A 12,582-nucleotide genomic window follows, 5' to 3' on the forward strand; every position below is an offset into this window, starting at 1 on the left:
TTACACTTACTGAAAACGTGTCACAGGACATCAGCTTTGATTGTTGTTTTAGTGCTGGTAAAACGGTCGTTATCAGAGATTTGAGGAGATATAGCAGCAACTAAAACCGATAGCAATCTTAACATTTTACTTGATTACGTTCATTTGTAAAACGGATAGAACAATCATTTGAAGACACTGTTTTCTCAGAAATTTGGCATAAAAAGTACTTTCCTTTTTAAACACTTTCAAGGACAATAGCGTTGGTGATTTCTTTTTACTGGAGGCATTTTAAAATTGTACCATTTAAGAAATTTCTGTTTTTTTGCCACAGAAACAGTTTCCTGGCTTACGGCCGTACAGTTTAAAACGAGATCGTGGACGACTTTAGAATGACTGATTAAAGTAAACTTGAACGAAAGCAAACGAAACAAATCTACCCCTGATTCAATCAGCACAAAATAAACAACACCACTTTAAGAAAGTTTATCTACAAATCTCAACAAACTTTTAAACCATTAAAAGAAATCCCATAATTTTTTCTTTGTTTGATTAATACACCAATGACTGTATTAATCAAAGTACAGCCTCAGAAATAGTCAATATTTTCAACATATATAAAATCATCACATATATTCGCCATAAATTGGCTAGTATCAAACAGGACATTCACTTGCCTTAGAGAAGGATCAATATATAAATTAAACTGATTTCCTCAAAGATGGTGCGAATATTATCAGATAAGCCTGTTTGTTGTCTCACCCACGGGGCTAACAGTGTCTTTTTGAAGTTCAGTTAAATACTTTATCTTTGCTTCAAAAGCGTTGTTTTGCTAATATAATTGTGCCTGGAAAGGACGGTGTAAGTGGAATAAATCATGAGAGATAACCTGGCCTTTCACACGTAGTAGCTGAAAGCACTGTGCCTTATATGGCCGACACGTTTCTATTCAGAAAACAACTATTTATTTCAATATTCAATCATGTCATACACTATGAAAATAAGCGATATTTTTAAAGTTGAACTACGAAAAAAAAAAAAAATTGAAACAGGTTAATTTTGAATCGTAAACAAATTACATAACTTTCACCTGGCTGCATAATTGATTGCTTTCCAGAAGTCGTCGCTTAAAACACAAAGACAACCAACTGACAAAAATAATGCAGCACCAAAAGAGACTAATTGTGTATCATTTAATGGAAAACAACACAGCTTACATCCTCCTAAAGAAAGGACTTTTCGAGCGCTTTTCTTTACTTCCTCATATATGATTACCGATATTTTAGCTATTTCCATCTTATCGCTTTTCTCAAATCTGTATGGTTGGATAATCCTTCACTCTAACCTCCCCCATTAATGGCAGGATATGGCAGTAAAGTATATTCTTCTCTATTTCTTTGTGATTACAATGTTCTTGGAAAGTAATTTATTTGAAGATTACGCCGCTCAAGTCCCGCTCACTGTCACCAGCATTTCATTGGCCGAGTGAAGGGCTTCATTTCCGAACGTCTTTCCTCAACAAAGGATTTGGAGTACGGCAGTAAATAATGAAGATCATTCCACACCTGCTTTCGGATGTTGTCGGCAAATTTATCTCGTTATATATAAAGCGGTTTCTTCTCTTCCATTCCTATCTGTTGTTAAGTGAATCTATTCCACTACATTTCCTCTTGCATTGGCAAAAAAAGTGTCTTCCAATTAAATGCAAGAGTTCTCTCCTGAGGCGAATCAGATAGCAAGGTAAACAGCTCTTAAGTAAAGCACCAACCAATGATAAAACTGTGCTAGCTTTTGGTATATAATGAATGTAACGCGTTCATTTAAAACGTTTGCTTTGACAGTGGAACGATCAAAGACTGGTGTTCCTCGCTTTGAAAAGACCTGCTAATTGGGTTTGCTCATCAGCCAGGGTAAGGTACCTACGCGACTTACAGTTGAGGTTAGTCTATTAATATTATTTAGTAATATTACTTATTGCGGCGATTTTCGCTATTAAAAATCATAGAACTTTAAACAAAAAAATTGATTATGCGAATCGAGCGCCATGATAATGTTATATAATTACTCTCACTCACACCTTGATTTAGTACTAGCATCAAACTGAAACTGCTTCTGAAATATCGCTAATTATACTTCTCCGAATCCAAGTCATTGGCCACAGGTAAACTATGGGTCTCCATTGTTAGTCTGAACAATATTAAATCATTCAAAGTTTGTATGCTACATCGTCAAGACAATCGACTCCATGACGTGTTACGGTCATGTTGAGATAACTGTTGCTGATGTTTGGCATGGTCCAAGGAAAAATTTCTCTTTTCGAATAGTTTTTCCAATTTATTCTCCATTCACATATGCAGCAATAAAGAAACAATAAAATTTGCTCTACATATCTTGAAGTCATATGCTAACGGAGTTACCTTTAAAATGTGCTTTTCCACAAGTTAGTGGTAAACAATTAAAAACAATGAAGCTTTCAATGTTTGCCGCGTAAACCATGAGAATAAAAAAGTATTGATTCTTCAATTAACTCAACACTGAACTTGTCAATTTACAGCAAATAATTTAACTTCTTGCTTTACACAGGGATCTTGATTCAGTTATTAGTAAGAACAGGTCGTTTAACGCACCCAAACATCATCAAATTAACTAGTTCTTCACTTACAAAAAAAAATTGACGAGTTTCCGTCTATGGGAAAAATTATTTCTAACGGGCGGAGTAAAAAATAAATAAATTGTATACTGGCTAGTTTAGCTCACCAGCACTGAGTGTTTCATTCTTCATTTTCTGGCGGAAAATTATTTAGGTCGTGTCCATAACGATTGCAAGGACAGTGTATAACAAGGAAATCGCGAAGTGAACGATAAGTGAATATTTGCAGAAGATGTTTATTTCGGTATTAAATTCAAAATTGATTTTAAAATATGGAATTCATCTCTGTGGGACATCCGACAACCAAGCAGAAACAATTCACTGCCATATAATTGTGTGAATAATTTAAATCTGACAGATGGTTGACATAATTCAATAAGTTTCACACTGAACCAGATTACTTTTGGTAAATGAAGTTTGCGTGATTTTGCAACATCGACAGATTCTGTTTAGGACTGAAAAATTTTTACCAAAAGGGCTGCTTCTGAGGCCTCTGTATTATAAATCATACTGTCTGTAATGCAAAAATATGAAGACTGAACAGCTGGCGAAAATAGCGATAACGTATGGCTGCTATCCAATATTTTCTGCCAAGTAATCTTGTAGATAATCTCGACTGCCGAGGGACATTTGGTGGTACACTTATTGCCGTCAGTTTGGCTGCCATTCTATTTACTATTAACTGAAGTGACAGTGAAAACATGTCATTAAAGGACCTATGACGCCATGTACAACATCAGAGAGGTACAGCAAACCGCAAAAAGTAATCTTTACCGTCTGTCTTTAGCCCTTCATAGACCTACTAAAGAAGGAGCATTTGCATTTGCTAAGAGTAGGAGAGTTTTGCAGATTAGTTCAAAAGATCAAAAAAGAGCAGATCTAATAGATTCGGTCTTGAAGATATCTCAGTTTTTCGACAACTCTGAAATACGCGGTATCATATTTTAATTCTCGTCCTTCCAGCCTTCAAGTTTCCTCGGCCTCGCGTGACTCTTAGGACGGGAACCACATCCTTCACAGGAAGTACACACAACCGGGAACGAGATAAATTTTGCTTGCAGCAAAATCTGTCAGACTCATAGCCCGGGGATTTACGGTCAGCGGTAACCGAACGCCCGACGTTCTTGACAAACTCAAAAAAGTTTATCAACATGCTAGGGAAAGTAACCGCTGGCTAATGCTGGCTCATCTGCCGATTTCTCTCAGAGCTCTCAATCCTAGATGTTAATGCGCTTGAGCAGACCATTATCTATCACGTATAAGGAGTAATGAAAAGAAAGCCTGACACGATTTGAGGCTTGAACGGGATTTGAACCTATAACCCTATCTGCGACATCGGTGCAGTGCTCTATTGAGCCAACTGGGACCGACTGGTCACGTTGTGAATACGTGACAGATGTGCAATTGAATACGAAAAGTATACACAACTGCGCATGAGCAGAATATTATTTTGTAGAGATCCAAGGTTATCACAGTCAGAAATGACTTGTACATGGGCAGGCCATTATTTATACCACGAAAGATCATTGTACACAACTGTGAAAAGGATAGAAACATTTTAAGCTTGAACGGGACCTCTGTAGTACCTGTGGTTAAAATATAGCCTGAATTTTTCCAGGTTTTATTTTCACATCTGTGGCTAAGTTTATTTGCCTTTATAACTACGCGGACTCATTATTCAGTGCATCTTTTCCCCGTAGTTCAAATTTATGATGTTTCATTATTCACTTGCTAGACTATTGTCTGTTACCCTGGGTGCCAGAGGGTTTATTGTTTTGTTTTCGTGGCGAAGCCGCTATTACTGAGCGGCGAAGCCCCGATGCTGGCGATTGCGGCTTCGCCACGTAAACAAAAAACCCCTCGTATTTGCAGATCATGGGGCAGGTTCACGGTCGATTAAAAGGAAGAGAAAATACATGGAATGATGAGACGTAGCCCTGAACAACTTACAATGTTGGCTTATCTCTTTGCATTTAAATTTGTGCATTTAACCTACAGCTTATGTGAGAGAATGGTTGCAATGATCGAAGAGAAAGTATTTGGAACTACGCTTTCCATTTTACCGCCAGCAGTTTTATCCGTCAAAACGCGGGACCCGAAAACAGTTGAAAAAACGAGCACCATGTAGAAATAGCCTGGAAATAGACGTCGAAAATGGCTTACGGTCAATAAATACAGCCCTTGTTTCATGTTCATTATTTATTGAAGTTTGATTTCATCCCACGCCATTTTTGTCTCTAAACTAAAGAAAATGGCTGCCCCTCCATCACCTGGGCAAAGGGTAAGACCTAAAACGTTGGTAAGTCTTAATGAGCAATTACGACCACCCCTCCCATCTGTGTTTTGGTTGTGGCTTGAGTTCTTCATCGACTCGAGGGGGCGGGGGGGATTGGTTTTATTTCATATAGTTTGACCAAGATTGTCGGAGGTCCACACTGTCTTTGCGAGTTGCTAGGCTATGCAGATCACATTCGAGAGGATGAGCTGAGCTGTTGTCGCACGTTTATTCAGTCTTTCGCCAGTATTTTATATAGTGTCAGTGATATGACTATTAACAGACTATAGTTTTACCGATCATCGCCTGAGAAATACCATAGACAGGTCTTTAGAACTTTGATTAAAGCCGGGTGCTTCGTTCGTTATTCCTTTTCTCAATGGCATGTAATGAATAGCTTTTCGAGCACTAATGTGATTCGTTATGATTCTCTCTGCTGCTTTGAAAAGTTGGGTTAGAGTAAAGCCTTTGTTTAGTCGTTATAACCGGAAATACGCTATTTGTTATCAGCGCTACCACCAAGCTCTGAAGTGACAGAGGCCAATTCCTTGTGTCTCCGATAAATGCGTTGACAAATGAGCTCATAATTTCAGGCTCCCTTCGTTTTGTCACATTGAAACCTTATAAACACAATCTTGGTCAATTTAAATGAAAAATTAAGCCCCCCACCCCACCCCTCCCCTAATTCCAATGATGGCAAAAATGGCGCGTTTTGGTTTTAGCGCCAGTTCATCGTTGATTCTGGAGAAGGGGTGCTTTTATTTCTTATTTTACTCTGACTAAGATTATGGTTACTAAGTGAGCGAAATACCTGACCCCTGACGATGTGTTCCTACCTCTGTTCGTTAACGATAAACAAGGTGAAACGGCAAGGTCTTTTCAATCAAATCAAAACAAGAATACTTTGGACCTTCTGAGCAATATAATAACAAAGCTTAAAGTTCATCCTTTTTAATGTTTACAAATGTATTTTATCTTTGTACACCGATTTCTCTATTGAACTTAAAACAGGACGATCCACTTTTGTTAACACAGTTAGTAGTGAAATGAAACACGAATCATTTCATTGCGATGGCTGTATCAAAAAGATTATGTTCTGAATTCGATAACTTCGAACTTTACATACCAAACTGTCAAATCAAACGAACTAGTTGCTCATTTTAGCCTCTGTTATTTAACAATCATTTGGTTGTAAAATAACAATTTGCTCTGCAAAATTAGGGTCAAATGTTTATCATCTCAGCATTCCATTTAGGATAGAATTGAATTACCCTTGCTTATCTATAGAAACATCCTTTTCCTCGCTGTAATCGAAGAGCAGGAAACACGCCAGGATATTTTCTTTAAACGAGAAACTCGCCATAGTCCAAGGCTGTTGAACTAAGGTAGAGTTATGTTTATTTACTTTTCTAGATTGATCTTGTACGGGGACATGTTTTATGAAACAGCTTATGTACCAGTCATGGACTGGGTTGGGTAATACAAGCCTACTTTCCTAATTGACCATTAATTTTATCGTTTTGCTTGTTTGTCACGATAACGTGTGTTCCCAGGCTGTTCTCAAAAGCGTTTATAAAAAAAATTATATTCGAGACTTACTTACCTGTATTGCTAAATATCTCTTCGTTCAGTAAAACATGTCAACTCTACAGAATGGTAGAATTCAATCGTCTCTGAGACCCGCACTATATAGAAGCTTTGTTGTATAACATGTCTACGTTGATCAGAAATTAGGCTACAACGTCTTTGGAAACGACGCTGTGAATTTTAAATAACTGTAGGTTACATTTGAGAAAAAATACTAAGATTAGTTACCACATGAACTTAGTGGTCTCGAAGTAAACGAGCAAAGGGGATTTCGGTATGGTGGTGAAGATCAGAATACTGTGTTATGATTACCAGCTTAGTGCATTCGCACTGTGCACCGTGTTGTACTGTCTTGAACATAGAAATGTAATTTCAGCAACAGCTGATTTGATCCTTTTTCCCCGCACACGTGCACAGCTCACTCTACAAGTCGTACGTGAAGAGCTGTTATTCCTATCTCAAGTGAATCTGTTTAGTTTAAAAGCCAGTAGTACTTAACCGGGAAAATTTATTTTTATCGGCACTGTACATTTCGTGATGTAACGTCGCACGTACATAATCGTGTTTTAAAGCTGTAAAACTGTTAATTAATTCCATTTCTCGACACCATTTTGGTGGGCAAGAGATACTGAATCAAACTGTTTAAAGAACAGCTGTTTGCGATTGCAAGGTCGACATGGCCGGACAAATGTGGAAAACTTTTGCCGGATCAATCCACAAACATTGTGGCCTGACCCTTGATAGCGTGCTTCAAATATCTCCATGGTACTGAACAATCCGGTCTACTTTTACACCGATAAACGGTTGGAGACTCCATCGATAAAAGATCAGGTTATCAGTCTACGAGCGAAGAAAAGTTAATTAAAAACACTCGATTAATTGGATCACATGCAATTGTCATAAGTTATATCTCTAAACCAACATTTAATATACTTAACCAATTCTAATTACAAAGCTGCAAGGGTCCTGAAAAGTCGATATCAGTGGTTATTAAGATAATCTTTCGTGATTAGTCACACCAAAATAAAACATCAACATCTTGCTTATTGAATTCTTGCCAGAAAAATTCCAATCAGCCAAAAGAACTCGAGTAACCATGACGGGCTGAAAAAGGTAACGTCTTATTAATGTTGGCAAACTGTTTAAAGAAAAACAAAAAGAACTACAGCCAGTAAATCTTCTCAATGTGTTTTACACGTCAACATTCTATTTGCAACTACCGGTTAAAAAGCGCCGGAGATTAGAATATCTTAAATATGACGATTTAATCAAGTTTCCTTTCCGAAAGGTTTCCATGACTGCCCGACAATTTTTTTTCAAAAACAACTCGACCTTAAGAAGGGAAAATACCGCACCGTCATTAGTTTCACATCCATCCTGGCCTCACAGCAGTAAACGAGTATCAATTCGTTGTAAAACAAGGATTTGTAGTTTTTTCAGTGTCGGGTGAATGGTGACTGGAGGCCTAACCTAGCCTTTGATGCTTATCTCCCTCGTGCGACATCTTTCTGTCCAAGTGTGAAACAAGGAATGACTTGATGATATGTTAAAATTATCAAGGTAGAAAAAGACGCCGTTATCTCATTTGTAGTCGGTACATATATAGTCTTTATCTTGGTTTGTACATGAAATCAGTGCTTCAGAGACGGAGTCCGCTAAAACAGATATCGGCACGAAGGTCTAGGAAGATACTTGATCAAAATCACATGGCACGCTAAGTAGAATCAAGTGATTTTCCTGTAGAGTGATGGAGTTTGCAGAATTTGATTTTTGAATAGATACCTGTGTGTTGGACCAGATGTTAAGGACATAACATGGGGCGAGGTAAGACGAACTTCCGTTTGTATCAGCACGATGTTGACGACATAGTTGTTTATAGTATTTTCGCTACTGACCCATTCACGGCAAATAATAAAATTGCATGCACTGTAAGGTAACGCGAGCAAGGACACAACTACCTCCTAAAAGCGATTAAAATCAATTCGCTTCAGCCACGCGTTTAACATAACGGCCGCGAATCGTTTTTCCGTCTGTTCGTAGACGGTGAAAAGTCCTTTCATAGGAAATTGAATGGAATAATCGGTAGAAACTAAAAAAAAAAAAAAAACATTAGACAACGGAAAGGATAAGTATAACTGAACTGAAAGAAGCGGCAATAACATCAAAGACAAAATAAGAAAAATTGCTGAAAAAATATTCAGAAAATCAAGGAGGGAATGTAGATATAACTAGTCTAAACAAGTTCTTGTACATCTCGTCATAAGGAAGAAAATATTCGATCGTACTATTTCACCATTTTTTTTTTACCAAAACCATTTATTTGATATTCGATGTGACTTGGACAAAATAAAATGAACCGGTAACAGTGATGAAAAGAGATCTCTAAAGACCTATAAAATACCGACTTTGACAGTTTTATCTCAAGTTTACCACACGGATCAGATGACTCAGTAAACTCTTCAGTTTTGTAGAAGCACAAAACAACACGATAAACTAGAGAGTACAAATCACCTGGTAATAAATATCTGAGATAATCGCTTTAGGGTATGGGACAAGAAAAACAAGATTAAATAGCTTTTTTTCTCGTTTTGCCACGAGCTGTTAGGAAATTACTTTTCTGTTTTCATTTGCTGTAAGTTGTCATCATTAAGAATAAGAGCGGTTCTTTGTATTAGCCGAGGTTTCGTACCTACTGTTTTAAACTTTAAATTTAGATAAAACGCCAGCAAAAATGATTTTATTTCATTTCATCGCATTTTGTAACATGGCATGAAGGCGTCTTTATCTTACTATTGAAAGATCTAAGATCAGTTTTGCACAGTTACAATAAGCGTAAATGGTCATTATTAATAGTGTTTACGGTTACAGGACTGTCTGCTTAAAAAGTTGTTGTTAATATTCCTTTCAGACATATTTCCGGCAAATCAATTTCTGCAGTGTATTTCTATTCATCTTACCGAAAGATAATTTTCGAAACCGAATTTTTCTTTTCTAAAGTTTACTGACATCAATTTGAGCAAATGTGTTTTACGACTGCAACATTAAAAAAACAAGCTTCAGGCTTCTAGTAAAATATCCGTGAGTCAAAAAATCAGCTAAAGAGAGTTGATTTTATAAGTGTACAAAGAGAAGTATAGATTTAGCACTTCCAAATTTTACTTCCGTCTCAATTAAAAGATCTTTATAGTTATCCTCCATCAAAATTGCTTTTTTAAAAAGTCTGCAAGCGAATCTTTACTGCTTGTAATTTACAGATTAAGATCGATTAAACTAACTTATTGGATAACTCATTTATATTTTTGCCTTATTTACAATGAGTCACATCCAGCCTGGACATTAATCTTGACGATTGTCGAAGATTGTTCACACCGTGTTTTGTGGGTAAACACAAGCTGTAAGGATGTCAAGTTTTTTACTTGCTCAGTGAACATACACAGGTTTTAAAATCAAAGGAAATCTTTTTTTGAGACAGCTTACGAAGATCTTAAAAGTGCCCTTCCTGCAGTTTTCATGGGTGTATTTGCTGTTTTGTGATATAGAAAACTGTGAAATTCCTAAAGTTCGTTATTGAAATTATTTGTATAGTGAAACTCCCGCGGCGAAAGAGTCATTTCATATTAGCGAAGCAAATTCTACCGAAAATTGATTGAAACACAATAAGCAAGCAGCAGTTGGTAGGGCTGTGACCCCGCGGGGAGTAAGCCAGCCTTCATTTTATCCAACATCTGACGCGGAATTTAAAGCCAAAACATCCTCACCGATATACCATTTGAATAAAACAATCAAAAAAAAAAAATCGAAGCGAAGTGACGCATAGAGCAGACGAACTCAATGCAGCTATGCGGTGAACCTCTTGTTATATGGCAGGAGCCGAAGACGCTGAATCTTGATATGCCCATTCCGTGAAAAGACTGAAGAGTAGAAACGTACAGACTGCACTCGATAAAAGAAACGCTATGGTACGACTTCTTATCATTCTAAGCTTTCTACTAATTGTTTGTTTTAAATCTTAGAGTACTGGGAAGGAAATCTGGTGAGAGCGCTTAAATTAGCCGATGCAGAAAACGATGACGATGTTCAGTTTCGAGATATACATTGTTCAGTTTCAAGATATAATTCCATATCTCACAAATGTTGCTTATCTCAGTGTTTTTCAAATAACTTTATGTCAATCTTAACCATTTAAGATCTGAGGCATAAAGATATTATGAAGAGTCAAAAGAAACGGGACCGGCATAATTCTGTCTGTAAACATTTAGAAGAGAGTTAATCAGTCGACTTGCAGAAAGTTTGAATAAAGGAAGCAATTAACATGCGGAGACAAGTTAATGTGTATCCTTCACACTCATGTAGGTTGTTAGCAAGCATTCAATTTCAACCAATGGCTTAGCGATTCTTGCTAGTTTGTTTGACAATCACATGGAAATAATTCGGAATTTAAAGTGAGGAGTACAATTTTTATAGTCGCTTTTACACATATTAATAATTAAATATATAACCTTGACTCAGAAATAGGAGTTCTTAATTTACAGATTGAACGAGGCCAGCGACGGAAATAACAAGCCAGTTAATAACAACTCAAGTGAGGAGTGAGTGAAAATGATTTTTGTATGCTTAAAATTTTTTCAGTGCCACAAAGCGATAAACCTTTGTTTAAAATATGATTAACAGTTGCTTATGCGCTAAGTGTGTTTTAGGCCAAGTTTTCTTGTGAATTACAATACAAACACTTCTCTGTATTCATAGTCATATTGTATTCGCTTTCCTTGTTTTTCAGTTCTCCAGCTGCTTATCATTTTTGCCATTGCAAACATAAGTTTTGCCACAACAAAACCAAAACATTTTTGTTTTAAACTCATATTCTGGTTCTTAATTACAATGTAACTAATTGTGGTCCATTAATTTAGACTGACAAGCACTTCAAATTGATATTCCGCACTCTTCAGTACCTCGCTTATATTAACCATACATGCAAGCAGTGCCTGAAGCCGTTTCAAAAGTATAAAATTCCAGAGTTGTTAGTAAATCTCGAGATTAAAGTCGGTAGAGAACCATCATCCAGGCTGCTGATAAAGGTAAATAAGCGTCGTTCTCAGCCGTTTCGGGTGTTCGTTTACGAAGGGCTAACGCTCCTTGAAACATCAGCCTCACAAACTCACTCGGGCCCGCGGTTAATTTACCTTGATCAGCTTCAACTTGATAAATAACTACGTTTTTTATCGCCGACGAAACCTAGCAGTTTCCTTAGAAACTAATAACTTTGTTCATCACCAAACTTTGGGCTGTCCAGAAGTTGTTCGGCAACTTTTGGCAACTACTCACATTTCGCCGGAGCAACGTTTTTGCTTTCAGGTAACTTTATGATTTCTAAGCGATTTCTACCTATTTCTAGAAAGCGGAGGACTTTTTTATGTTCAAATTGATCTTAAAGCACGTTTCACAAATCACAATGCTTACAGGTATTGGAAACGTCGTCAATTTCCAAAGCTTGGGCTGGAGTTGTTTCACAGCCGTTTGGTATGCCTGTGGTTTAAGCTGCCAAGTAAACTACATAAGTCACAGGCAGCGGTTATTTAATTTCCAAAATGGCGGACGATGAAAGAGTGATTTATAGTTCATGCTCAAGTGACTCAGACGAAAGAAAAGAAAGTTCTTCAAATTCTTTGACGGAGGCAGTTGCCATGTTCCCCTATAATATATATGTTCGTTTAAGGTAAGAACAGTTATTTATCAACTCCGGTTGCAGTAAAACTACATGGAGATGCTTTAAAAACCAAATGCCATCTGCATATGTGCAACCCGAAGATTGTGGTCGTAAAACAGTTTTGGTCTGAAAATTGGTTTGGTTCTTGGTAATTTCAATAGCGTATAAACAGAATTTTATCTTTCTGGGGCCGGCTCCTTTTCACTTTCAAACAAAAAAGACAACCAGACAGATGACTAAAAATACGATATTAAGCGAGATTTTCTACTTGAGAAAGACAAACAGCCAGGTCTCAAAATAGTTTTGGTTAATGACCAAGTTAGTTTGATAATGGTTAAGATTTGAAACACGTGGTGGCATAAAAGCCCAAGCTGCTACCAACTTACC

The sequence above is a fragment of the Orbicella franksi genome, chromosome 2 (assembly GCF_964199315.1).
Source record: "Orbicella franksi chromosome 2, jaOrbFran1.1, whole genome shotgun sequence".
NCBI classification, from domain to species: domain Eukaryota; kingdom Metazoa; phylum Cnidaria; class Anthozoa; order Scleractinia; family Merulinidae; genus Orbicella; species Orbicella franksi.